Source organism: Arachis stenosperma, chromosome 10, assembly GCF_014773155.1.
Source record: "Arachis stenosperma cultivar V10309 chromosome 10, arast.V10309.gnm1.PFL2, whole genome shotgun sequence".
In the NCBI taxonomy this organism is placed as follows: domain Eukaryota; kingdom Viridiplantae; phylum Streptophyta; class Magnoliopsida; order Fabales; family Fabaceae; genus Arachis; species Arachis stenosperma.
Genome location: NC_080386.1, coordinates 80,541,101 through 80,567,102, shown reverse-complemented (window position 1 = coordinate 80,567,102; position 26,002 = coordinate 80,541,101). Strand labels below are relative to the sequence as shown.

At 39.0% G+C, this 26,002-nt stretch overlaps 2 non-coding genes across 2 annotated transcripts; one reads left to right on the top strand and one right to left on the bottom strand.

The window, feature by feature from the left end:
* Window positions 1-102: 102 nt before the first annotated feature.
* LOC130959493 (small nucleolar RNA R71) lies at window positions 103-210 on the top strand. Its single transcript, XR_009078569.1, has one exon. It is a non-coding gene; the product is annotated as a small nucleolar RNA R71 (small nucleolar RNA).
* A 19,300-nt stretch (window positions 211-19,510) lies between these two features.
* Window positions 19,511-19,618, bottom strand: LOC130958835 (small nucleolar RNA R71). The gene has a single exon (XR_009077938.1). It is a non-coding gene; the product is annotated as a small nucleolar RNA R71 (small nucleolar RNA).
* Window positions 19,619-26,002: the final 6,384 nt, after the last annotated feature.

Genomic DNA, 26,002 nt, shown 5'->3' with positions numbered 1-26,002 from the left:
CGTCTTCTTCAGGTGAAGAGATCCTCCAGCAGAGCTATCCAAAGACATCTTGGATAGTTCAGAGAGACCATCATAGAAAATACCTATGATGCTCCATTCAGAAAGCATGTCAGAAGGACATTTTCTGATTAATTGTTTGTATCTTTCCCAAGCTTCATAGAGGGATTCTCCATCCTTCTGTCTGAAGGTTTGGACTTCCACTCTAAGCTTACTCAATTTTTGAGGTGGAAAGAACTTTGCCAAGAAGGCATTGACTAGCTTTTCCCAAGAGTCCAGGCTTTCCTTAGGTTGAGAGTCCAACCATATTCTAGCTCTGTCTCTTACAGCAAAAGGGAATAGCATCAGTCTGTAGATCTCAGGGTCAACCCCATTAGTCTTGACAGTGTCACAGATTTGCAAGAATTCAGCTAAGAACTGATGAGGATCTTCCAATGGAAGTCCATGGAACTTGCAATTCTGTTGCATTAGAGAAACTAATTGAGGCTTAAGCTCAAAGTTGTTTGCTCCAATGGCAGGGATAGAGATGCTTCTCCCATAGAAGTCGGGAGTAGGTGCAGTAAAGTCACCCAGCACCTTCCTTGCATTGTTGGTATTGTTGTTGTTTTCGGCTGCCATGGGTTCTTCTTCTTTGAAGAATTCGGTCAGGTCCTCAACAGAGAGTTGTGCCTTAGCTTCTCTTAGCTTTCGCTTCAAGGTCCTTTCAGGTTCAGGGTCAGCTTCAACAAGAATGCCTTTGTCTTTGTTCCTGCTCATATGAAGGAGAAGAGAACAAGAAAATATGGAATTCTCTATGTCACAGTATAGAGATTCCTTGAAGTGTCAGAGGAAAAGAAAAGTAGAAGACAGAAGTAGAAAATTCGAACTTTATCAAAGAAGATGGAGTTCGAATTTTGCATTAAGGGATAGTGTTAGTCCATAAATAGAAGGATGTGAGAAGAAGGGAAGTAATTTTCGAAAATTAAGTAAAAGATTTTGAAAACATTTTTGAAAAACACTAATTGATTTTCGAAAATGAAAGTGGAAAAGAAATCAAGTGATTTTTGAAAAAGATTTTGAAATTAGAAATCAAAAAGATTTGATTGAAAACTATTTTGAAAAAGATGTGGTTAAGAAGATATGATTAGTTTTAAAAAAGATGTGATTGAGAAGATATGATTTGAAAAACATTTTAAAAAAGATTTGATTTTAAAAATTAATGACTTGCCTAACAAGAAAAGATATGATTCAAACATTAAACCTTTCTCAACAGAAAAGGCAACATACTTGAAATGTTCAATCAAATCATTAATTGTTAGCAAGTATCTTTGAAAAAGGAAAGAAATTGATTTTGAAAACATTTGATTGAAAAGATATGATTTGAAAAAGATTTGATTTTGAAAAACTTTGAAAACTTGAAAAAAATTGATTTGAAAAACAAAATCTTCCCCCTTGTGCCATCCTGGCGTTAAACGCCCAGAATGGTGCACATTCTGGCGTTTAACGCCCAAAACTTTACCCTTTTGGGCGTTAAACGCCCAACCAGGTACCCTGGCTGGCGTTTAAACGCCAGTCTGTCCTTCTTCACTGGGCGTTTTGAACGCCCAGCTTTTTCTGTGTAATTCCTCTGCAGTATGTTCTGAATCTTCAATTCTCTGTATTATTGACTTGAAAAGACACAAATTAAAAATATTTTTGGATTTTTAATAATGAGGAATAATCAAAATGCAACTAAAATCAAATAACAATGCATGCAAGACACCAAACTTAGCAGTTTGTATACTATTGACACTAACAAAATGAGAATGCATATGAGAAATAACAAAACACTCAAGTCAATAGAATTCAAAGATCAAAACAAGAAAATTATCAAGAACACTTGAAGATTAATGAAGACACATGCATAAATTCGAAAAATGCAAGAAGAACAGAAACATGCAATTGACACCAAACTTAAAATGAGACACTAGACTTAAACAAGAAATATTTTTGGTTTTTATGATTTTGTAATTTTTTTTGGATTTTTCGAAAATTAAGTGAAAAGGAAAATAAAGGTATCAAAATTCTTAATGAGAATTCTAGGAATCATGCAATGTTAGTCTAAAGCTTTAGTCTAAAGGAATTAGACATGGCCGGCTAAGCTTCAGCAGGACATTGCATTCAAGAGCTAAATTGATGAGAATCAATCAGCTTTGGTGATGATAAGAACATCACCTTGAAACACTAGAATTCATTCTTAAGAACTCTGAACAAAAATACCTAATCTAAGCAACAAGATGAACCGTCAGTTGTCCATACACAAAACAATCCCCGGCAACGGCGCCAAAAACTTGGTACGCGAAATTGTGATCACTACAACTTCGCACAACTAACCAGCAAGTGCACTGGGTCGTCCAAGTAATACCTTACGTGAGTAAGGGTCGATCCCACGGAGATTGTTGGTATGAAGCAAGCTATGGTCACCTTGTAAATCTCAGTCAGGCAGACTCAATGGGTATAGTGATAAACGAATAAAGCATAAAGATAAAGATAGAGATACTTATGTATATCATTGGTGAGAGCTTCAGATAAGCGAATGAAGATGCCTTCCCTTCCGTCTCTCTGCTTTCCTACTGTCTTCATCCAATCCTTCTTACACCTTTCCATGGCAAGCTCATGTAGGGTTTCACCGTTGTCAGTGGCTACCTCCCATCCTCTCAGTGAAAATGTTCCCATGCTCTGTCACAGCATATGGCTAATCAGCTGTCGGTTCTCGGTCAGGCCGGAATAAAATCCATCGATCCTTTTGCGTCTGTCACTAACGCCCCGCCTGCTAGGAGTTTGAAGCACGTCACAGTCATTCAATCATTGAATCCTACTCAGAATACCACAGACAAGGTTAGACCTTCCGGATTCTCTTGAATGCCGCCATCAGTTCTCGCCTATACCACGAAGACTCTGATCTCACGGAATGGCTGGCTCGTTTGTCAGGCGAGCACTCGGTTGTCAGGCGATCAACCATGCATCGTGTATCAGGAATCCAAGAGATACTCACTAAGCCTCGGATGCTTGTAGAACAAGAGTGGTTGTCAGTCACTTTGTTCATAAGTGAGAATGATGACGAGTGTCACGGATCATCACATTCATCAAGTTGAAGAACAGGTGATATCTTGGAACAAGAACAAGCGGAATTGAATAGAAGAACAATAGTAATTGCATTAATACTCGAGGTACAACAGAGCTCCACACCTTAATCTATGGTGTGTAGAAACTCCACCGTTGAAAATACATAAGAACAAGGTCTAGGCATGGCCGTGAGGCCAGCCTCCCAAATGATCTAAGAACTAAATGTCCAAAGATAAAAATACAATAGTAAAAGGTCCTATATATAGAGAACTAGTAGCCTAGGGTGTACAGAGATGAGTAAATGACATAAAAATCCACTTCCGGGCCCACTTGGTGTGTGCTTGGGCTGAGCAATGAAGCATTTTCGTGTAGAGACTCTTCTTGGAGTTAAACGCCAGCTTTTATGCCAGTTTGGGCGTTTAACTCCCAATTAGGTGCCAGTTCCGGCGTTTAACGCTGGGAATTCTGAGGGTGACTTTGAACGCCGGTTTGGGCCATCAAATCTTGGGCAAAGTATGAACTATCATATATTGCTGGAAAGCCCAGGATGTCTACTTTCCAACGCCGTTGAGAGCGCGCCAATTGGGCTTCTGTAGCTCCAGAAAATCCACTTCGAGTGCAGGGAGGTCAGAATCCAACAGCATCTGCAGTCCTTTTGAGTCCCTGGATCAGATTTTTGCTCAGATCCCTCAATTTCAGCCAGAAAATACCTGAAATCACAGAAAAACACACAAACTCATAGTAAAGTCTAGAAAAGTGAATTTTAACTAAAAACTAATAAAAATATAATAAAAACTCAACTAAAACTACCAAAAACATACTAAAAACAATGCCAAAAAGGGTACAAATTATCCGCTCATCATATACAAATAAATTAAAAGAATATTAAAGCAAATTTACCACGAATCATGCTAGACATTGTCCTTAAAGATTTATTACCGCCCTACCCTTAAGTGGAATGGCTTCGACAGAAATCCTCCAGGATTAGACATGGATCATCAATAATACAATCCATACTAATATTCTTAGAATACTTGGAGCAACACAATCTTGTTCTTCTTCTTAATTAAAATTATTACAACCAAAGCTTGCTAATATGAATAAAGGCTTATCTTGCCTTCATGTTTCAAAGAGCGAGAGATGGAGTTAAGAGATAGAAATTTGTGTGTGTCACTGACTATGTATGTAGTGTTTACCTGCTTCCTTTTATATTGTTCAATTTCACTAATTTTTGTAAGGTCTCACATCGGTTAGGGAAGGGAACGAAACATGCCATATAAGGGTGTGGATACCTCTCCCTAGCATGACGCATTTTGACGAGTGAGTGTGGGGGGCTTTGGCTATCATCCCTATCGTCAAAAGCAAAACCGTGAGAATTTGTGTGCCAAAGCGAACTATATCGTGCTAGTGGGTGGTCTGAGCTGTTACAGATGGTATCAGAATCGGAGCCCAGATCGATGTGCCAGTAAGGGCGCTGAGGTCCCTTAGGGGGTGGATTGTAAGGTCTCACATCGATTGGGGAGGGGAACAAAGCATGCCTTATAAAGGTGTAGATACCTCTCCCTAGCATGACGCGTTTTGACGAGTGAGTGTGGAGGGGCTTCGACTATCATCATTATCGTCAAAAACAAAACCGTGAGGCCTTGTGTGCCAAAGCGGACAATATCGTGCTAGCGGGTGAGCTGAGCTGTTACAGATGGTATCAGAATCGGAACCCGGATCGATGTGCCAGTGAGGGTGCTGGGGTCCCTTAGGGGAGTGGATATTAGGGTCCCACATCGGTTGGGGAGGAGAACGAAGCATGCCTTATAAAGGTGTGGATACCTCTCCCTAGCATGATGCATTTTGACGAGTGAGTGTTGGGGGGCTTCGGCTATCATCCCTATCGTCAAAAGCAAAACTGTGAGGCCTTGTGTGCCAAAGTGAACAATATCGTGCTAGCCGGTGGTCTGGGCTGTTACAGTTTTACTAATTTCACTAAAGCTGGAGACAAATAATCAATTATTTATTTTGCAAAATTAAAGTCCAAGAATAAACAAATTTAGTCCATTTGTATGAAGGCCTACCAGTTTCATTGAATTTTATTTGTCTATAGGTATTCAATTCTAATATATAAACACTTAAAGTTTCACAACTCCCTTTTATGTGGGATTAAAGTTGAAACACAAACTTAGAAACACAACACTTAATGTGGTGACTCACACTTAAAAAAGATAGTTTGTTAAGTAGTAAGTGTGAGGAGTATAATGAATTAGTCTCACATTAAAAAAATAAAGAGTAGTGGGAGGTTTATAAGATATGAGATTTATTAATTTTACACCTTAAACTTTTGAACTGGATGTGATATCTTTTTATCTTGTATTCTCTCACTTAGTTCTTTCTCGAAGTTTTTTCCATGGTTGAGAGTTTTTTCACGGTGGCCTAACAGCAACAACTCTTGACCCACCAAGGGGGGAAGCAAATCTATCCACAACAAATTTGGAAATTTCAAAAATAGAGATGAATAATTACACATCTATTTTAAACAGTCAGATATGGGCAGATGAGAATTCTCTATGTTAAATAGATTCAGATCCATATCTTGTCATGGATGAACATAGCGTTGAATAAGAGGATATTGACGGTGGTGGGGTTGCTATGAAATATGGTATGTTGCCCCAATCAATTAGCAATCATGAATTAGGGATGACGATCACAAATCATGGGACACCAAAACTAAAGGGCGGTACATTGATCTAGATGATGATGTCAACACTGATTTGAGAGGAATGAATCTAGAAATCCTGCTATTCTCGAGCTCGACGAAGGTTATGTTTGGTGGCACCGAGGATGGTCCGCTGGTGGAGTTACATTTCTCGCCAGAGTCACCAGCGGTAAAGTCACTTCCAACGGCAATGAATAGCAAACCCGTGTGAGGAGAAGAGGGTGGTGTCAACATTGCCCAGGGTTGGTGGTACCTTGACGTGCTTTGAATATCACACCAAATAACAAATGCACTAGCTGTTTCAAGTAATAAAAATGATGAGTAACAAAGTGTCATTCCCATGAGGAATTGTCATGTTATGAAATTTCTTTTTTAACTATTATTTGGATTGACAGAATTTAATTTTGTTGTTGATTTGGTTGTGTGCTATATAGAATGCAATGAAAATATAAATAGTAACACGACTTATATGCAATAAATCACAAATTGCTAGAACATTTGATTTCACCGTATTATGGAATTGAATATATTGGATTTAGTGTTATTCAACGTTTTGTTATGAATTCAAATTGGTCAAATTTTCTAATGTAGTTTTAAGTCTTTTCTCAAATTCAAAAAACTCTCTCAAACTCGTATAAATGTACTAATTTCTTAGTTACAAGCAATGATAGATCCAAAAACTTTTAATAGTGAAAGAAAAAAAATACAAAATTAAATTCAAAGCATATTAATCGAATTTTTTCTATTAAACAATTATTTAACAATTTTTTTTTCTATTTAGTTGAAGAGTTTATAATATTTATGGTAGAAGTCTTTTCGACAAAAATAATTATTAATTATATGTAACACTATCAAAATTAAATAAAATAAAATAAAATAATATATATATATATATATATATATATATATATATATATATATAATCTCAATAAAAAATATTCTTTTATATTTGAAAAGCTAGAGTTGGATTTGGATGGTTAGGTAATTAGATTATTATTATATTTGCATGTTTTAGTTGAGTAAATATGATTTTCCAATAATATCAATAGGTTAAATTCATATAATACAGTAATATTTATTATCATATTAATATTTTATGTTTGTGCACAAATAAAATTCTTTTAAATATAGGGACATATACACTATTATAATAGACTTTTCCTATATATATTTTTTGTTTTTAAGATTCAATGGGGACAAATGCTCCCATAATTTTGTGAGTAGATTCGTTCGTGACAATAATTTATGTGACTAAAGGATTATGTTTTTGTGAAATTTTATAATAACCATATAAATTACAATTGTCTATCTCTAGTTTTTGCTCAATTTATAATATTTATAATTAGTAGTTTCATTTACAACTTCTTTCTCAAGTGCATTATAAATAATATATCTTTTGAATAATGATCAAGCATATAAAAGCACTAAGTTTGATTATAAACACATGATTCATAACATAAATCATTGAATATCAATTCATAATATCAATTCACATTAAGGGCTATATCAATGTCTTAGCCAATAAATTTAGTTCTTAATAAAATACACTACAAGAAACAGCATAATTATCGATGCTAAAAATCGACGGTTATATTTTTGTCAATATTTTTCGACAGTTTGTTGTCGATAAAATGAAAAAAATTAATTAAAAATAAAATATTAAAATCGATGACCAAGTTGTCTATTGTTTTGGTGGCCTTATAATATTTTATTTTTATTGTCACATAATCGGCGGAGGTGTGGGTTGGAATTTTTTTCTTTAAAATCGACGGATAGGTCGTCTATTTTAATATTTGTAATTATAAATTTATTATATAAAATAGACGGTTAGAGTGTTGATTTTTATTTTAACTAAAATCCACCAAGTTAGCGCCTATTTTTATCAACAAAAGATGGTACCCACGTTTATTTCTCCTATCCCTTGTTTTCCCCCAATTCACCACTTACATTTTACCTCCGCCATTTCACCATTTTCTCCCAATTCGTGCCTTATCCATTTTCCCTTCGCCATTTTACCAACCTTCCCTCTCCAGTGCCGCCGCGCCGTTTTTGCTCTGATGCTCCCGCATTTGTCGTCGCTCCGTCACACGCACTCCGTTGTCACTCTCGTTCAGTTACTCTCTCTCCTTCTATCTGCAGTTTCATTTTTCAACTCTAACTTTGGTCTCTTTGATCTTTTCTTTCTCACGCATAGCAAATACAAAACCTCCATTGATGATTGACTTAAAACTCATCAATTTTAGAATTCAAAGCCATCTTTCAAGCTTCACTGATGAACCACAACAGAGTTAAACTTTCTCGTTGCTGCATTATAAGGAGGCTCTTCTGCTGATTTGGTATGTGAATTTTTTCATTGAAGCTCTCTTAGTTGGAAATTGTTCTTTATTTTGCAATTTTTTATTTTGTGATTTCTGAAATATATAATACAAGTTAGCCTGTTGTAATTTTTAATCTCTGCATTATTATTATGATTATTAACTTTTAATTTCAATCTGATTGCGATCTATGATTTTAGTGAAGTGTACGTGGTTAACTAAATGAAGTTTGAATGTTGTTTATGTGAATTAATTTAGAATCCATTAGAAGATGATGGATATGATTGGTGCTACCTTGACTTAGTGAATGTGATTCAAGTTCATAGGGGGGGTGTGTTCGAGCCATCTTTATTGCCTCCAGGCTGGGGTTCACTGTGTGACCAAAAGAATCCTATCATTTTCTCTACCTAATTATTAAAAAAAGAAATTAAAAGGCATTACATGTTTCTCTACCTGGTTACGTTTAGTGTTTTCTATTCTTGTTGAGATAAAGATTCTCTGTTAATTATATAGGAATAGGAATATATATGTGTTTATATCAACATGCAAAAGAGAAATCATATCTAATTAGCTTAATTTAGTTAGTTTAATTTATTAAAAAGTTGGTCAGTTGAAGTTGCCTCATGCTGATGAGTGATAAGAATTTAGATGTTCCTAATTTTATGAGATAAAAATAAAATTTATGTTGCAGGAAAGAGTAGTTTTACTGTATATAAAATTCTAAGCAAGGATTAAGGAGTGTTTGATTTAATATCTCATTTTATCAAAACTAGCATGATTCCAGTGGTTTGTGTGATGGAATGGATCCTTTATAGCAAGCATTACTCAAGGGAAGTGAAAATGTCAGTCATGGTTGTGGTTATTAGTGTTGGTATTTGCACTGTAACTGATGTTAAAGTTAACCTCAAAGGTTTTTTTATGTGCCTGTATGGCGGTTTTATCAACATCTTTGCAGCAAATTGTAAAAATGTCCAAAGTGTTGGAAATGATTTTTTTCTATTAATGATAGCAGTTATTTGAAAGCTTTAGTGTGATGTTTCTATTTTGGTTTTCTTTTGCTTATTTGGCTGTGTTTAGATTTGGTAGGTAGGAGTGGAGTTAGATCACTTGGAGTTTCTTTTAAGGGATTATATGTTGTTTGTTTGTTAGTTTTTTTTGTTTTATTTTACTTTTGTTGAACCTGATGATTAGCTATTCATTTGTGATCTATTGCTTTTTTCTATTGCACATAAATAAAATTCCTTTTCATATTTTTTTTTGTTCTTACTCAGATTCCTATTGCAGGAATTTGCCTTTCTTTTTCATTTGGGAGGTTAAAATATGCATAAACCAAAAGCAACATAAGATTGTCATTGTTTAACACTTTCATTGTTTTTTATCTTTTGCGCAGTCTTATGACTGAATTTTGGTATCAATGTGGAATTAGTATTGGACACCCTAAGATTAATGGAGTCTATGTATATATATTAAGGATTGTTCCTCTGGTTGGGAAAAAAGGAAACTAAAACTAATTTTGGCTGGATTCATGTAACTTTATCCCTGACAAACTAATTTATTCTTTTTCAGGGATGTTTATAAATGGATTCTTCTTTTTGTTTTAGTAGACAGAAAGATGAAACCTTTTAAATAAATTTCATGAAAGAGTGATATTGCTGTTTTATTGCCTATATTTGTCAAAAAAAAAATTTCCTCTTGTTATTCTTGATGTTGTTTAATATGGTTGGCTAAGGCGGTTGTAAAAGAGCCATAGAAACAACTAAAGCTGAGAGCGCATCTCCATTCTCCAAGGAAAGGAAGGGTCTTAAGAAGAAGGCGTATGTATCCCATTCTCCTCTTGTTTGCTTTAAAGGTCATTCAGGAAGATTAAAATGTACAAGAACGAGGTACAAAAAACTAATAAAAAATGCTATTAAAATCGATGGCACTATGGTGTACGAAATTGTGATCATCAATGGCACCATCAACATGGTACGCTCAATTGCAATCTCAACTATTTATCACAACTTCGCACAACTAACCAGCAAGTGCACTGGGTCGTCCAAGTAATAAACCTTACGTGAGTAAGGGTCGATCCCACAGAGATTGTTGGTATGAAGCAAGCTATGGTCATCTTGTAAATCTCAGTCAGGCGGATTCAAATGGTTATGGAGGATTAATGATTAAAAGATAAATAAAACATAAAATAAAGATAGAGATACTTATGTAATTCATTGGTGAGAACTTCAGATAAGCGTATAGAGATGCTTTGTCCCTTCCGTCTCTCTGCTTTTCTACTGTCTTCATTCAATCCTTCTTACTCCTTTCCATGGCAAGCTGTATGTTGGGCATCACCATTGTCAGTGGCTACAGTCCTGTCCTCTCAGTGAAAATGTTCAATGCGCTCTGTCACAGCACGACTATTCATCTGTCGGTTGATGAGCGGATAATTTATACGCTTTTTAGCATTGTTTTTAGTATGTTTTTAGTAGTTTTAGTTGAGTTTTTAGTATATTTTTATTAGTTTTTAGCTAAAATTCACTTTTCTGGACTTTACTATGAGTTTGTGTGTTTTTCTGTGATTTCAGGTATTTTCTGGCTGAAATTGAGGGATCTGAGCAAAAATCTGATCCAGAGACTCAAAAGGACTGCAGATGCTGTTGGATTCTGACCTCCCTGCACTCAAAGTGGATTTTCTGGAGCTACAAAAGCCCAATTGGCACGCTCTCAACGGCGTTGGAAAGTAGACATCCTGGGCTTTCCCGCAATATATGATAGTCCATACTTTGCCCAAGATTTGATGGCCCAAACCGGCGTTCAAAGTCACCTCAAGAAATTCCAGCGTTAAACGCCGGAACTGGCACCTAAATGGGAGTTAAACGCCCAAACTGGCATAAAAGCTGGCGTTTAACTCCAAGAAGAGTCTCTACACGAAAATGGTTCATTGCTCAGCCCAAGCACACACCAAGTGGGCCCGGAAGTGGATTTTTATGTCATTTACTCATCTCTGTACACCCTAGGCTACTAGTTTTCTATATATAGGACCTTTTACTGTTGTATTTTGATCTTTTGATCATGCTTTGATGATTAAACCCTCTTTGGGGGAGGCTGGCCATTCGGCCATGCCTAGACTTTGTTCTTATGTATTTTCAACGGTGGAGTTTCTACACACCATAGATTAAGGTGTGGAGCTCTGCTGTACCTCGAGTATTAATGCAATTACTATTGTTCTTCTATTCAATTCCGCTTGTTCTTTGTCCAAGATATCACTTGTTCTTCAACTTGATGAATGTGATGATCAGTGACACTCATCATCATTCTCACTTATGAACAAAGTGACTGACAACCACTCTTGTTCTACAAGCATACGAGGCTCTAGTGAATATCTCTTGGATTCTTTAAAAGGAATCTTCGTGGTATAGGCGAGAACTGATGGCGGCATTCAAGAGAATCCGGAAGGTCTAACCTTGTCTGTGGTATTCTGAGTAGGATTCAATGATTGAATGACTGTGACGTGCTTCAAACTCCTAGCAGGCGGGGCGTTAGTGACAGACGCAAAAGGATCGATGGATTTTATTCCGACCTGACCGAGAACCGACAGCTGAATTCCGCTATGCTGTGACAGAGCATATGCAATCGTTTTCACTGAGAGGATGGGAGGTAGCCACTGACAACGGTGAAACCCTACACGAGCTTGCCATGGAAAGGAGTAAGAAGGATTGGATGAAGACTGTAGGAAAGCAGAGAGACGGAAGGGAAGGCATCTTCATACGCTTGTCTGAAGCTCCCACCAATGATATACATAAGTATCTCTATCTTTATCTTTATGCTTTATTCGTTTATCACTATACCCATTTGAGTCTGCCTGACTGAGATTTACAAGGTGACCATAGCTTGCTTCATAGCAACAATCTCCGTGGGATCGACCCTTACTCACGTAAGGTATTACTTGGACGACCCAGTGCACTTGCTGGTTAGTTGTGCGAAGTTGTGTTTATGCCATGGTATTGAGCACCAAGTCTTTGGAGCCATTACTAGGGATTATTTCGAATTGTAGTGATCACAATTTCGTGCACCATCGGTTCTCGATCATGTCGGAATAGAATCCAGTGATTCTTTTGCGTCTGTCACTAACGCCCAGCCTTAAGGAGTTTGAAGCTCGTCACAGTCATTCAATCCTTGAATCTAACTCGGAATACCACAGACAAGGTTTAGACTTTCCGGATTCTCAACAATGCCGCCATCAATTCTAGCTTATACCACGAAGATTCTGATTAAGGAATCCAAGAGATAAACATTCAAGCCTTGTTTGCTTGTAGAACAGAAGTGTTTGTCAGGCACGCGTTCATAAGTGAGAATGATGATGAGCGTCACATAATCATCACATTCATCATGTTCTTGGGTACGAATGAATATCTTAGAACAAGAATAAGCTGAATTGAATAGAAGAACGGTAGTAATTGCATTAATACTCGAGGTACAGCAGAGCTCCACACCTTAATCTATGGTGTGTAGAAACTCCACCGTTGAAAATACATAAGAACAAGGTCTAGGCATGGCCGAATGGCCAGCCTCCCAAAGAGGGTTCAATCATAAAAACATGATCAAAAGATTCCCTTAATACAATAGCAAAAGGTCCTATTTGTGGAGAACTAGTAGCTTAGGGTTTACAAAGATGATTAAATGACATAAAAATCCACTTCCGGGCCCACTTGGTGTGTGCTTGGGCTGAGCATTGAAGCTTTCATGTGTAGAGACTTTTCTTGGAGTTAAACGCCAGCTTTTGTGCCAGTTTGGGCGTTTAACTCCCATTCTTGTGCCAGTTCCGGCATTTAACGCCAGAATTCTTGAGCTGACATGAAACGCTTGTTTGGGCCATCAAATCTCAGGCAAAGTATAGACTATTATACATTGCTGGAAAGCCCAGAATGTCTACTTTCCAACGCAGTTAAGAGCGCGTCAATTGGGCTTCTGTAGCTCCAGAAAATCCACTTCGAGTGTAGGGAGGTCAGAATCTAACAGCATCTGCAGTCCTTTTCAACCTCTGAATCAGATTTTTGCTAAGGTCCCTCAATTTCAGCCAGAAAATACCTGAAATCACAAAAAAATACACAAACTCATAGTAAAGTCCAGAAAAGTGAATTTTAACTAAAAACTAATAAAAATATAATAAAAACTAACTAAAACATACTAAAACAATGCCAAAAAGCGTATAAATTATCCGCTCATCACAACACCAAACTTAAATTGTTGCTTGTCCCCAAGCAACTGAAAATCAAATAAGATAAAAAGAAGAGAATATGAAATGAATTCCAAAAACATCTATGAAGATCAGTATTAGTTAGATGAGTGGGGCTTTTAGCTTTTTGCCTTTGAATTCACTCTATCCTTTGAAATTCAGAATGATTGGCTTCTATAGGAACTCAGAATCCAGATAGTGTTATTGATTCTCCTAGTTAAGTATGATGATTCTTGAACACAGCTACTTTATGAGTCTTGGCCGTGGCCCAAAGCACTCTGTCTTCCAGTATTACCATCGGATACATACATGCCACAGACACATAACTGGGTGAACCTTTTCAGATTGTGACTCAGCTTTGCTAGAGTCCCCAATTAGAGGTGTCCAGGGTTCTTAAGTACACTCTTTTTTTTTGCCTTGGATCACGACTTTATTTTTAGCCTTACCTTTTGGTTTAAAGGGCTGTTGGCTTTTTCTGCTTGCTTTCTCTCTTTTTTTTTTGTATTCACTGCTTTTTCTTGCTTCAAGAATCATTTTTATGATTTTTCAGATCCTTAGTAACACGTTTCTTTTTTCATCATTCTTTCAAGAGCCAACATTCATGAACAACAAATTCAAAAGACATATGCACTGTTCAAGCATACATTCAGAAGTCAAAGTATTGCCACCACATCAAAATAATTAATCTGTTATAAAATTCAAAATTCATGCAATTCTTCTTTTTTTTAATTAAGAACATTTTTCATTTAAGAAAGGTGATGGATTCATAGGACATTCATAATTTTAAGGCATAGACACTAAGACACTAATGATCATAAGACACAAACATAAATAAAACATAAAGCATAATTTTCGAAAAAAACAGAAAAATAAAGAACAAGGAGATTAAAGAACGGGTCCACCTTAGTGATGGCGGCTTGTTCTTCCTCTTGAAGATCTTATGGAGTGCTTGAGCTCCTCAATGTCTCTTTCTTGCCTTTGTTGCTCATCTCTCATGATTCTTTGATCTTCTCTAATTTCATAGAGGAGGATGGAATGTTCTTGGTGCTCCACCCTTAGTTGTCCCATGTTGGAACTCAATTCTCCTAGGGAGGTGTTGATTTGCTCCCAATAGTTTTGTGGAGGAAAGTGCATCCCTTGAGGCATCTCAGGGATTTCATGATGATGAATTTCCTCATGTTCATGAGTGGGATCTCTTGTTTGTTCCATCCTCTTCTTAGTGATGGGCTTGTCCTCATTAATGAGGATGTCTCCCTCTATGTTAATTCCAACTGAATTACAGAGGTGACAAATGAGATGAGGGAAGTCTAACCTTGCCAAGGTAGAGGACTTGTCCGCCACCTTATAAAGTTCTTGGGATATAACCTCATGAATTTCTACTTCCTCTCCAATCATGATGCTATGAATCATGATAGCCCGGTCTATAGTAACTTCGGACCGGTTGCTAGTGGGAATGATTGAGCGTTGGATAAACTCCAACCATCCCCTAGCCATGGGCTTGAGGTCATGCCTTCTCAGTTGAACCGGCTTCCCTCTTGAATCTCTCTTCCATTGAGCGCCCTCTTCACAAATGTCTATGAGGACTTGGTCCAACCTTTGATCAAAGTTGACCCTTCTAGTGTAAGGGTGTTCATCTCCTTGCATCATGGGCGAGTTGAATGCCAACCTTACATTTTCCGGACTAAAATCTAAGCGTTTCCCCCGAACCATTGTATGCCAATTCTTTGGGTCCGGGTTCACACTTTGATCATGGTTCTTGGTGATCCATGCATTGGCATAGAACTCTTGAACCATTAAGATTCCGACTTGTTGAATGGGGTTGGTAAGAACTTCCCAACCTCTTCTTCGGATCTCATGTCGGATCTCTGGATATTCACTCTTTTTGAGTTTGAAAGGGACCTCGAGGGTCACCTTCTTCATGGAAGTGGTCTTGATGCACCCTTGAGATGAATCTCTCCATCTCCCATGACTCGGAGGTGGAAGCTTTTGCCTTCCCTTTCCTCTTTCTAGAGGTTTCTCCAGCCTTAGATGCCATAAATGGTTATGAAAAAACAAAAAGCAATGCTTTTACCACACCAAACTTAGAAGGTTTGCTCGTCCTCGAACAAAAGAAGAAAGAAGAGGGTAGAAAAAAAAGAAATAGAGGAGATGGAGGTGGCTTTGTTTTTCGGCCAAGGGAGAGAAGTAGTGTGTAGGTTGTGTGAAAATGAAGGAGTGAAGATGGGTTTATATAGGGGTGGAGAGAGGGGTAAGGTTAGGCCATTATGGGTGGGTTTGGGAGGGAAAGTGGTTTGAATTTGAATGGTGACGTAGGTGGGGTTTTATGAAGGATGGATGTGAGTGGTGAAGAGAATGGTAGGATTTGATAGGTGAGGGGTTTTTGGGGAAGAGGTGTTGAGGTGATTGGTGAATGGGTGAAGAAGAGAGAGAGTGGTGGGGTAGGTGGGATCCTGTGGGGTCCACAGATCCTGAGGTGTCAAGGATAATTCATCCCTGCACCAATGATGAGCGGATAATTTGTACGCTTTTTGGCATTGTTTTTAGTATGTTTTTAGTATCTTTTAGTTAGTTTTTAGTATATTTTTATTAGTTTTTAGTTAAAATTCACTTTTCTGGACTTTACTATGAGTTTGTGTGTTTTTCTGTGATTTCAGGTATTTTCTGGCTGAAATTGAGGGATCTGAGCAAAAATCTGATCCAGAGACTCAAAAGGACTGCAGATGCTGTTGGATTCTGACCTCCCTGCACTCGAAGTGGATTTTCTGGCGCTACAGAAGCCCAATTGGCGCGCTCTCAACGGCGTTGGAAAGTAGACATCCTGGGCTTTCCAGCAATATATGATAGTCTATACTTTGTCCAAGATTTGATGGCCCAAACCGGCGTTCAAAGTCACCCTCAGGAATTCCAGCGTTAAACGCCGGAACTGGCACCTAAATGGGAGTTAAACGCCCAAACTGGCATAAAAGCTGGCATTTAACTCCAAGGAGAGTCTCTACACGAAAATGCTTCATTGCTCAGCCCAAGCACACACCAAGTGGGCCCGGAAGTGGATTTTTATGTCATTTACTCATCTTTGTACACCTTAGGCTACTAGTTTTCTATAAGTAGGACCTTTTACTATTGTATTAGACATCTGGAGATCTTTGAATCTTTTGATCACTGGGAGGCTGGCCTCACGGCCATGCCTAGACCTTGTTCTTATGTATTTTCAACGGTGGAGTTTCTACACACCATAGATTAAGGTGTGGAGCTCTGCTGTACCTCGAGTATTAATGCAATTACTATTGTTCTTCTATTCAATTCCGCTTGTTCTTGTTCCAAGATATCACCTGTTCTTCAACTTGATGAATGTGTTGATCCGTGACACTCATCATCATTCTCACTTATGAACAAAGTGACTGACAACCACTCTTGTTCTACAAGCATATGAGGCTTAGTGAATATCTCTTGGATTCTTGATACACGATGCATGGTTGATCGCCTGACAACCGAGTGCTCGCCTGACAAACGAGCCAGCCATTCCGTGAGATCAGAGTCTTCGTGGTATAGGCGAGAACTGATGGCGGCATTCAAGAGAATCCGGAAGGTCTAACCTTGTTTGTGGTATTCTGAGTAGGATTCAATGATTGAATGACTGTGACGTGCTTCAAACTCCTAGCAGGCGGGGCGTTAGTGACAGACGCAAAAGAATCAATGGATTCTATTCCGGCCTGACCGAGAACCGACAGATGATTATCCATGCTGTGACAGAGCATAGGCAACGTTTTCACTGAGAGGATGGGAGGTAGCCACTGACAACGGTGAAACCCTACATGAGCTTGCCATGGAAAGGAGTAAGAAGGATTGGATGAAGACAGTAGGAAAGCAGAGAGACGGAAGGGAAGGCGTCTTCATACGCTTATCTGAAGCTCTCACCAATGATATACATAAGTATCCCTATCTTTATCTTTATGCTTTATTCGTTTATCACTATACCCATTTGAGTCTGCCTGACTGAGATCTACAAGGTGACCATAGCTTGCTTCATACCAACAATCTCCGTGGGATCGACCCTTACTCGCGTAAGGTTTATTACTTGGACGACCCAGTGCACTTGCTGGTTAGTTGTGCGAAGTTGTGTTTATGCCATTATATTGAGCACTAAGTCTTTGGAGCCATTACCGGGGATTGTTTTGTGTAAAAGTAGTGATCACAATTTCGTGCACCAAGTTTTTGGCGCCGTTGCCGGGGATTGTTCTTGAGTATGGACAACTGACGGTTCATCTTGTTGCTTAGATTAGGTATTTTTCTTCAGAGTTCTTAAGAATGAATTCTAGTGTTTCATGGTGATCTGCTGAAATCTGGCTGGCTGCGAAGCCATGTCTAATCTTATTGGACCGAGGTTTCAACTGATCATCACAATAGCTTGTTGATCTCTATCAATCTTGCTATTGGAGCAATGATCTGCTAAGGCTTGGCTGGCCATTGGCCATGTCTAGTGTTTTGGATCGAAGCTTTCTTTGAAAGCTTGGCTGGCTGTGAAGCCATGTCTAATTCCTGGACCGGAGTCTTAGACTAGCATTGCAATGATTCCTGGAAATTCAAATTGAGAATTCTGAAACCTTTATTTTCTATTTCCATATAATTTTCGAAAAAAGCACAAAAAAATTTATAAAAATCATAAAAACCAAAAATACTTTATGTTTCTTGCTTGAGTCTAGTGTCTAATCTTAAGTTTGGTGTCTTGCATGCCTTGTTTATTTGATCTTGGTTCTATTTTCAAGTCAATAGTACAGGGGACTGAAGATTCAGAACATGCAGCAGAGGAATTACACAGAAAAAGCTGGGCGTTCAAAACGCCCAGTGAAGAAGGACAGACTGGCGTTTAAACGCCAGCCAGGGTACCTGGTTGGGCGTTTAACGCCCAAAAAAGTAGCATTTTGGGCGTTAAACGCCAGAATGGATACCATTCTGGGCGTTTAACGCCAGGATGGCACAAGGGGGAAGATTTTGTTTTCAAAATCAATTTTTTTTCAAGTTTTCAAAGTTTTTCAAAATCAAATCTTTTTCAAATCATATCTTTTCAATCAAATGTTTTCAAAATCAATTTCTTTCCTTTTTCAAAGAGACTTGCTAACAATTAATGATTTGATTCAAAATTTCAAGTATGTTGCCTTTTCTGTTGAGGAAGGTTTAATTTTTGAATCATATCTTTTCTTGTCAAGCAAGTCATTAATTTTAAAATCAAATCTTTTTTTAAAATGTTTTTCAAATCATATCTTCTCAATCACATCTTTTTAAAACCAATCATATCTTTTTAATCACATCTTTTTCAAAATAGTTTTCAATCAAATCTTTTTAACTTCTAATTTCAAAATCTTTTTCAAAAATCAATTGATTTCTTTCCCACTCTTATTTTCGAAAATCAAGTAGTGTTTTTCAAAAATGTTTTCAAAATTTTTTACTTAATTTTCGAATATTACTTCCCTTCTTTTCACATCCTTCCATTTATGGACTAACACTATTCCTTAATGCAAAATTCGAACTCCATCTTCTTTGATAAGTTCGAATTTTCTGCCTCTGTCTTCCATTTTTCTTTTCCTCTGACACCTCAAGGAATCTCTATACTGTGACATAGAGGATTCCACATTTTCTTGTTCTCTTCTCTTTCATATGAGCAGGAGCAGAGACAAAGGCATTCTTGTTGAAGCTGACCCTGAACCTGAAAGGACCTTGAAACGAAAGCTAAGAGAAGCTAAGGCACAACTCTTTGTTGGGGACCTGACCGAATTCTTCAAAGAAGAAGAACCCATGGCAGCCGAAAACAACAACAATGCCAACAATGCAAGGAAGGTGCTGGGTGACTTTACTGCACCTACTCCCAACTTCTATGGGAGAAGCATCTCTATCCCTGCCATTGGAGCAAACAACTTTGAGCTTAAGCCTCAATTAGTTTCTCTAATGCAACAGAATTGCAAGTTCCATGGACTTCCATTGGAAGATCCTCATCAGTTTTTAGCTGAGTTCTTGCAAATCTGTGACACAGTCAAGACTAATGGGGTTGACCCTGAGGTCTACAGACTGATGCTATTCCCTTTTGCTGTAAGAGACAGAGCTAGGATATGGTTGGACTCTCAACCTAAAGAAAGCCTGGACTCTTGGGAAAAGCTAGTCAATGCCTTCTTGGCAAAGTTCTTTCCACCACAAAAATTGAGTAAGCTTAGAGTGGAAGTCCAAACCTTCAGACAGAAGGATTGTGAATCCCTCTATGAAGCTTGGGAAAGATACAAACAATTAATCAGAAAATGTCCCTCAGACATGCTTTCTGAATGGAGCATCATAGGTATTTTCTATGATGGTCTCTCTGAACTATCCAAGATGTCTTTGGATAGCTCTGCTGGAGGATCTCTTCATCTGAAGAAGACGCCTACAGAGGCTCAAGAGCTCATTGAAATGGTTGCAAATAACCAATTCATGTACACTTCTGAAAGAAATCCTGTGAACAATGGGACAAGTCAGAAGAAAGGAGTTCTTGAGATTGTTACTCTGAATGCCATTTTGGCTCAGAACAAGATATTGACTCAACAAGTCAATTTGATTTCTCAAGGTCTGTCTGGAATGCAAAATGCACCAAGCAGTACTAAGGATGCTTCATCTGAAGAAGAAGCTTATGATCCTGAGAACCCTTCAATGGAAGAGGTGAATTACCTAGGAGAACCCTATGGAAACACCTATAATTCTTCATGGAGAAATCACCCAAATTTCTCATGGAAGAATCAAGAGAGACCTCAACAAGGTTTCAATAACAATAATGGTGGAAGAAACAGGTTTAGCAATGGCAAGCCTTTTCCATCATCTTCTCAGCAACAGACAGAGAATTCTAAGCAGAACCCCTCTGACTTAGCAACCATGGTCTCTGATCTAATCAAAACCACTCAAAGTTTCATGACTGAAACAAGGTCCTCCATTAGGAATTTGGAGGCACAAGTGGGACAGCTGAGCAAGAAAGTTACTGAACTCCCTCCTAGTACTCTCCCAAGTAATACAGAAGAAAATCCAAAAGGAGAGTGCAAAGCCATAACCATGGCCGAATCTGGAGAGGAAAGAGAGGAAGTGGACGCCACTGAGGAAGGCCTCAATGGGCGTGCACCAACCTCCAATGAGTTCCCTAATGAGGAACCATGGGAATCTGAGGCTCAAAATGAGACCATAGAGATTCCATTGGACTTACTTCTGCCTTTCATGAGCTCTGATGAGTATTCCTCCTCTGAAGAGGATGAGTATGGCACTGAAGAGCAAGTTGCTAAATACCTTGGAGCAATCATGAAGCTAAATGACAAGTTATTTGGAAATGAGACTTGGGAGGATGAACCCCCTTTGCTCACCAAAGAACTGGATGACTTGTCTAGGCAGAAATTTCCTCAAAAGAGACAAGATCCTGGGAAGTTTTCAGTACCTTGTACCATAGGCACCATGACCTTCAAGAAGGCGCTGTGTGACTTAGGGTCAAGTGTAAACCTCATGCCTCTCTCTGTAATGGAGAAGCTAGGGATCTTTGAGGTACAAGCTGCAAGAATCTCACTAGAGATGGCAGACAACTCAAGAAAACAAGCTCATGGACTTGTAGAGGATGTATTGGTGAAGATTGAAGACCATTACATCCCTACTGATTTCATAGTCCTAGAGACTGGGAAATGCATGGATGAATCCATCATCCTTGGCAGACCCTTCCTAGCCACAGCAAAGGCTGTGATTGATGTTGATGGAGGTGAACTAATCATTCAAGTGAATGAAGAATCCTTTGTGTTTAAGGCTCAAGGATATCCCTCTGTCACCATGGAGAGGAAGCATGAAGAGCTTCTCTCAAATCAGAGTCAAACAGAGCCCCCACAGTCAAACTCTAAGTTTGGTGTTGGGAGGCCACAACCAAACTCTAAGTTTGGTGTTGAACCCCCACATTCAAACTCTAAGTTTGGTGTTGGGAGGTTCCAACATTGCTCTGAGTATCTGTGAGGCTCCATGAGAGCCCTCTGTCAAGCTACTGACATTAAAGAAGCGCTTGTTGGGAGGCAACCCAATGTTATATTTTATCTATTTTCTTTTGTTATTTTATTTTTTTTTGTAGGTTGATGATCATAAGAAGACACAAAATCAATTGAAAAAGCAAAAACAGAATGAAAAACAGGAAGAAAAACAGCACACCCTGGAGGAAGATGTTGCTGGCGTTTAAACGCCAGTAAGGCTAGCAGTTGGATGTTTAACGCCCAGTCTGGCACCATTCTGGGCGTTTAACGCCAGAAAGGGGCACCAGACTGGCGTTAAACGCCAGAAAAGGGCAAGAACCTGGCATTAAACGCCAGAAAGGGGCACCAGCCCGGCGTTTAACGCCAGAAATGGCTCAAAACGTGATTTTGAAAGCCAATTGGTGCAGGGATGACTTTTCCTTGACACCACAGGATCTGTGGACCCCACAGGATCCCCACCAACCCCACCACTCTCTCTCTTCTTCACCCATTCACCAATCACCTCAATACCTCTTCCCCAAAAACCCTTCACCTATCAACTCCCATCTTTCTCTTCACCACTCACATCCATCCTTCATAAAACCCCACCTACCTCACCCTTCAAATTCAAACCACTTTCCCTCCCAAACCCACCCATAATGGCCGAACCCTATCCCCCCTCTCCTATAAATACCCTTCTTCACTCCTTCATTTTCACACAACCTAACACCACTTCTCCCCTCCTTGACCGAATACATAACCACTCCCTTCTTCCTCATTTCTTCTTCTTCTACTCTTCTTCTTCTTTTGCTCGAGGACGAGCAAACCTTTTAAGTTTGGTGTGGTAAAAGCGTTGCTTTTTCGTTTTTCCATAACTATTTATGGCATCCAAGGCCGGAGAAACCTCTAGAAAGAGGAAAGGGAAGGCAAAAGCTTCCACCTCCGAGTCATGGGAGATGGATAGATTCATCTCAAGGGTGCATCAAGACCACTTCTATGAAGTTGTGGCCTTGAAGAAGGTGATCCCCGAGGTCCCCTTTTCACTCAAAAAGGGTGAATATCTGGAGATCCGCCATGAGATCCGAAGAATAGGTTGGAAAGTGCTTACCAACCCCATTCAACAAGTCGGAATCTTGATGGTTCAAGAGTTTTATGCCAATGCATAGATCACCAAGAACCATGATCAAAGTGTGAACCCGGATCTAAAGAATTATCTTACTATGGTTCGGGGGAAATACTTGGATTTTAGTCCGGAAAATGTAAGGTTAGCATTCAACTTGCCCATGATGCAAGGAGATGAACATCCTTACACTAGAAGGGTCAACTTTGATCAAAGGTTGGACCAAGTCCTCACAGTCATATGTGAAGAGGGCGCACAATGGAAGAGAGATTCAAGAGGGAAGCCGGTTCAATTGAGAAGGCATGACCTCAAGCCCATGGCTAGAGGATGGTTGGAGTTTATTCAACGCTCAATCATTCCCACTAGCAACCGGTCCGAAGTTACTCTAGACCGGGCCATCATGATTCATAGCATCATGATTGGAGAAAAAGTGGAAGTTCATGAGGTCATAGCTCAAGAACTCTACAAGGTGGCGGACAAGTCCTCCACCTTGGCAAGGTTAGCCTTTCCTCATCTCATTTGTCACCTCTGTTATTCAGTAGGAGTTGACATAGAAGGGGACACCCCCATTGATGAGGACAAGCCCATCACCAAGAAAAGGATGGAGCAAACAAGAGATCCCTCTCATCATGAGATCCCTGAGATGCCTCAAGGGATAAACTTTCCTCCACAAGACTATTGGGAGCAACTAAACACCTCCCTAGGAGAATTGAGTTCTAACATGGGACAACTAAGGGTGGAGCACCAAGAACACTCCATTCTCCTCCATGAAATTAGAGAAGATCAAAGAATCATGAGAGAGGAGCAACAAAGACAAGGAAGAGACATTGAGGAGCTCAAGCACTCCATAAGACCTTCAAGAGGAAGAACAAGCCGCCATCACTAAGGTGGACCCGTTCTTTAATCTCCTTGTTCTTTATTTTCTTGTTTTTCGAAAATTATGCTTTATGTTTATCTATGCTTGTGTCCTATGATCATTAGTGTCTTAGTGTCTATGCCTTAAAGTTATGAATGTCCTATGAATCCATCACCTTTCTTAGAGATTGTTCTTAATTGAAAAAGAAAAGAATTGCATGAATTTTGAATTTTATAACAGTTTAATTATTTTGATGTGGTGGCAACACTTTTGTTCTATGAATGTATGCTTGAACAGTGCATATGTCTTTTGAATTTGTGGTTCATGAATGTTGGCTCTTGAAAGAATGATGAAAAAGGAGACATGTTACTGAGGATCTGAAAAATCATAAAAATGATTCTTGAAGCAAGAAAAAGCAGTGAATACAAAAAAAGAAGAAGAAAGCAAGCGAAAAAAAAAAACCGAAAAAAAAGAGAAGAAAAAAAGAAAGAAAAAGAAAGAAATAAAGTTGTGATCCAAGGCAATAAGAGTGTGCTTAAGAACCCTGGACACCTCTAATTGGGGACTTTAGCAAAGCTGAGTCACAATCTGAAAAGGTTCACCCAATTATGTGTCTGTGGCATGTATGTATCCGGTGGTAATACTGGAAGACAGAGTGCTTTGGGCCACGGCCAAGACTCATGAAGTAGCTGTGTTCAAGAATCATCATACTTAACTAGGAGAATCAATAACACTATCTGGATTCTAAGTTCCTAAAGAAGCCAATCATTCTGAATTCCAAAGGATAAAGTGAGATGCCAAAACTATTCAGAGGCAAAAAGCTAAAAGCCCCGCTCATCTAATTAATACTGATCTTCATAGATGTTTTTGGAGTTCATTGCATATTCTCTTCTTTTTATCCTATTTGATCTTCAGTTGCTTGGGGACAAGCAACAATTTAAGTTTGGTGTTGTGATGAGCGGATAATTTGTACGCTTTTTGGCATTGTTTTTAGTATGTTTTTAGTATCTTTTAGTTAGTTTTTAGTATATTTTTATTAGTTTTTAGTTAAAATTCACTTTTCTGGACTTTACTATGAGTTTGTGTGTTTTTCTGTGATTTCAGGTATTTTCTGGCTGAAATTGAGGGATCTGAGCAAAAATCTGATCCAGAGACTCAAAAGGACTGCAGATGCTGTTGGATTCTGACCTCCCTGCACTCGAAGTGGATTTTCTGGAGCTACAGAAACCTAATTGGCGCTCTCTCAACGGCGTTGGAAAGTAGACATCCTGGGCTTTCCAGCAATATATGATAGTCCATACTTTGCTCAAGATTTGATGGCCCAAACCGGCGTTCAAAGTCACCCTCAGGAATTCCAGCGTTAAACGCCGGAACTGGCACCTAAATGGGAGTTAAACGCCCAAACTGGCATAAAAGCTGGCGTTTAACTCCAAGGAGAGTCTTTACACGAAAATGCTTTATTGCTCAGCCCAAGCACACACCAAGTGGGCCCGGAAGTGGATTTGTATGTCATTTACTCATCTTTGTACACCTTAGGCTACTAGTTTTCTATAAGTAGGACCTTTTACTATTGTATTAGACATCTGGAGATCTTTGAATCTTTTGATCACCGGGAGGCTGGCCTCACGGCCATGCCTAGACCTTGTTCTTATGTATTTTCAACGGTGGAGTTTCTACACACCATAGATTAAGGTGTGGAGCTCTGCTGTACCTCGAGTATTAATGCAATTACTATTGTTCTTCTATTCAATTCCGCTTGTTCTTGTTCCAAGATATCACCTGTTCTTCAACTTGATGAATGTGTTGATCCGTGACACTCATCATCATTCTCACTTATGAACAAAGTGACTGACAACCACTCTTGTTCTACAAGCATATAAGGCTTAGTGAATATCTCTTGGATTCCTGATACACGATGCATGGTTGATCGCCTGACAACCGAGTGCTCGCCTGACAAACGAGCCAGCCATTCCGTGAGATCAGAGTCTTCGTGGTATAGGCGAGAACTGATGGCGGCATTCAAGAGAATCCGGAAGGTCTAACCTTGTCTGTGGTATTCTGAGTAGGATTCAATGATTGAATGACTGTGACGTGCTTCAAACTCCTAGCAGGCGGGGCGTTAGTGACAGACGCAAAAGAATCAATGGATTCTATTCCGGCCTGACCGAGAACCGACAGATGATTATCCATGCTGTGACAGAGCATAGGCAACGTTTTCACTGAGAGGATGGGAGGTAGCCACTGACAACGGTGAAACCCTACATGAGCTTGCCATGGAAAGGAGTTAGAAGGATTGGATGAAGACAGTAGGAAAGCAGAGAGACGGAAGGGAAGGCGTCTTCATACGCTTATCTGAAGCTCTCACCAATGATATACATAAGTATCCCTATCTTTATCTTTATGCTTTATTCGTTTATCACTATACCCATTTGAGTCTGCCTGACTGAGATCTACAAGGTGACCATAGCTTGCTTCATACCAACAATCTCCGTGGGATCGACCCTTACTCGCGTAAGGTTTATTACTTGGACGACCCAGTGCACTTGCTGGTTAGTTGTGCGAAGTTGTGTTTATGCCATTAGATTGAGCACGAAGTCTTTGGAGCCATTACCGGGGATTGTTTTGTGTAAAAGTAGTGATCACAATTTCGTGCACCAACCAAGTGGCGAGCAAAAATGCTCCTTCTGCCAATCCTGGCGTTAAACGCCGGGCTGGTGCCCATTTCTGGC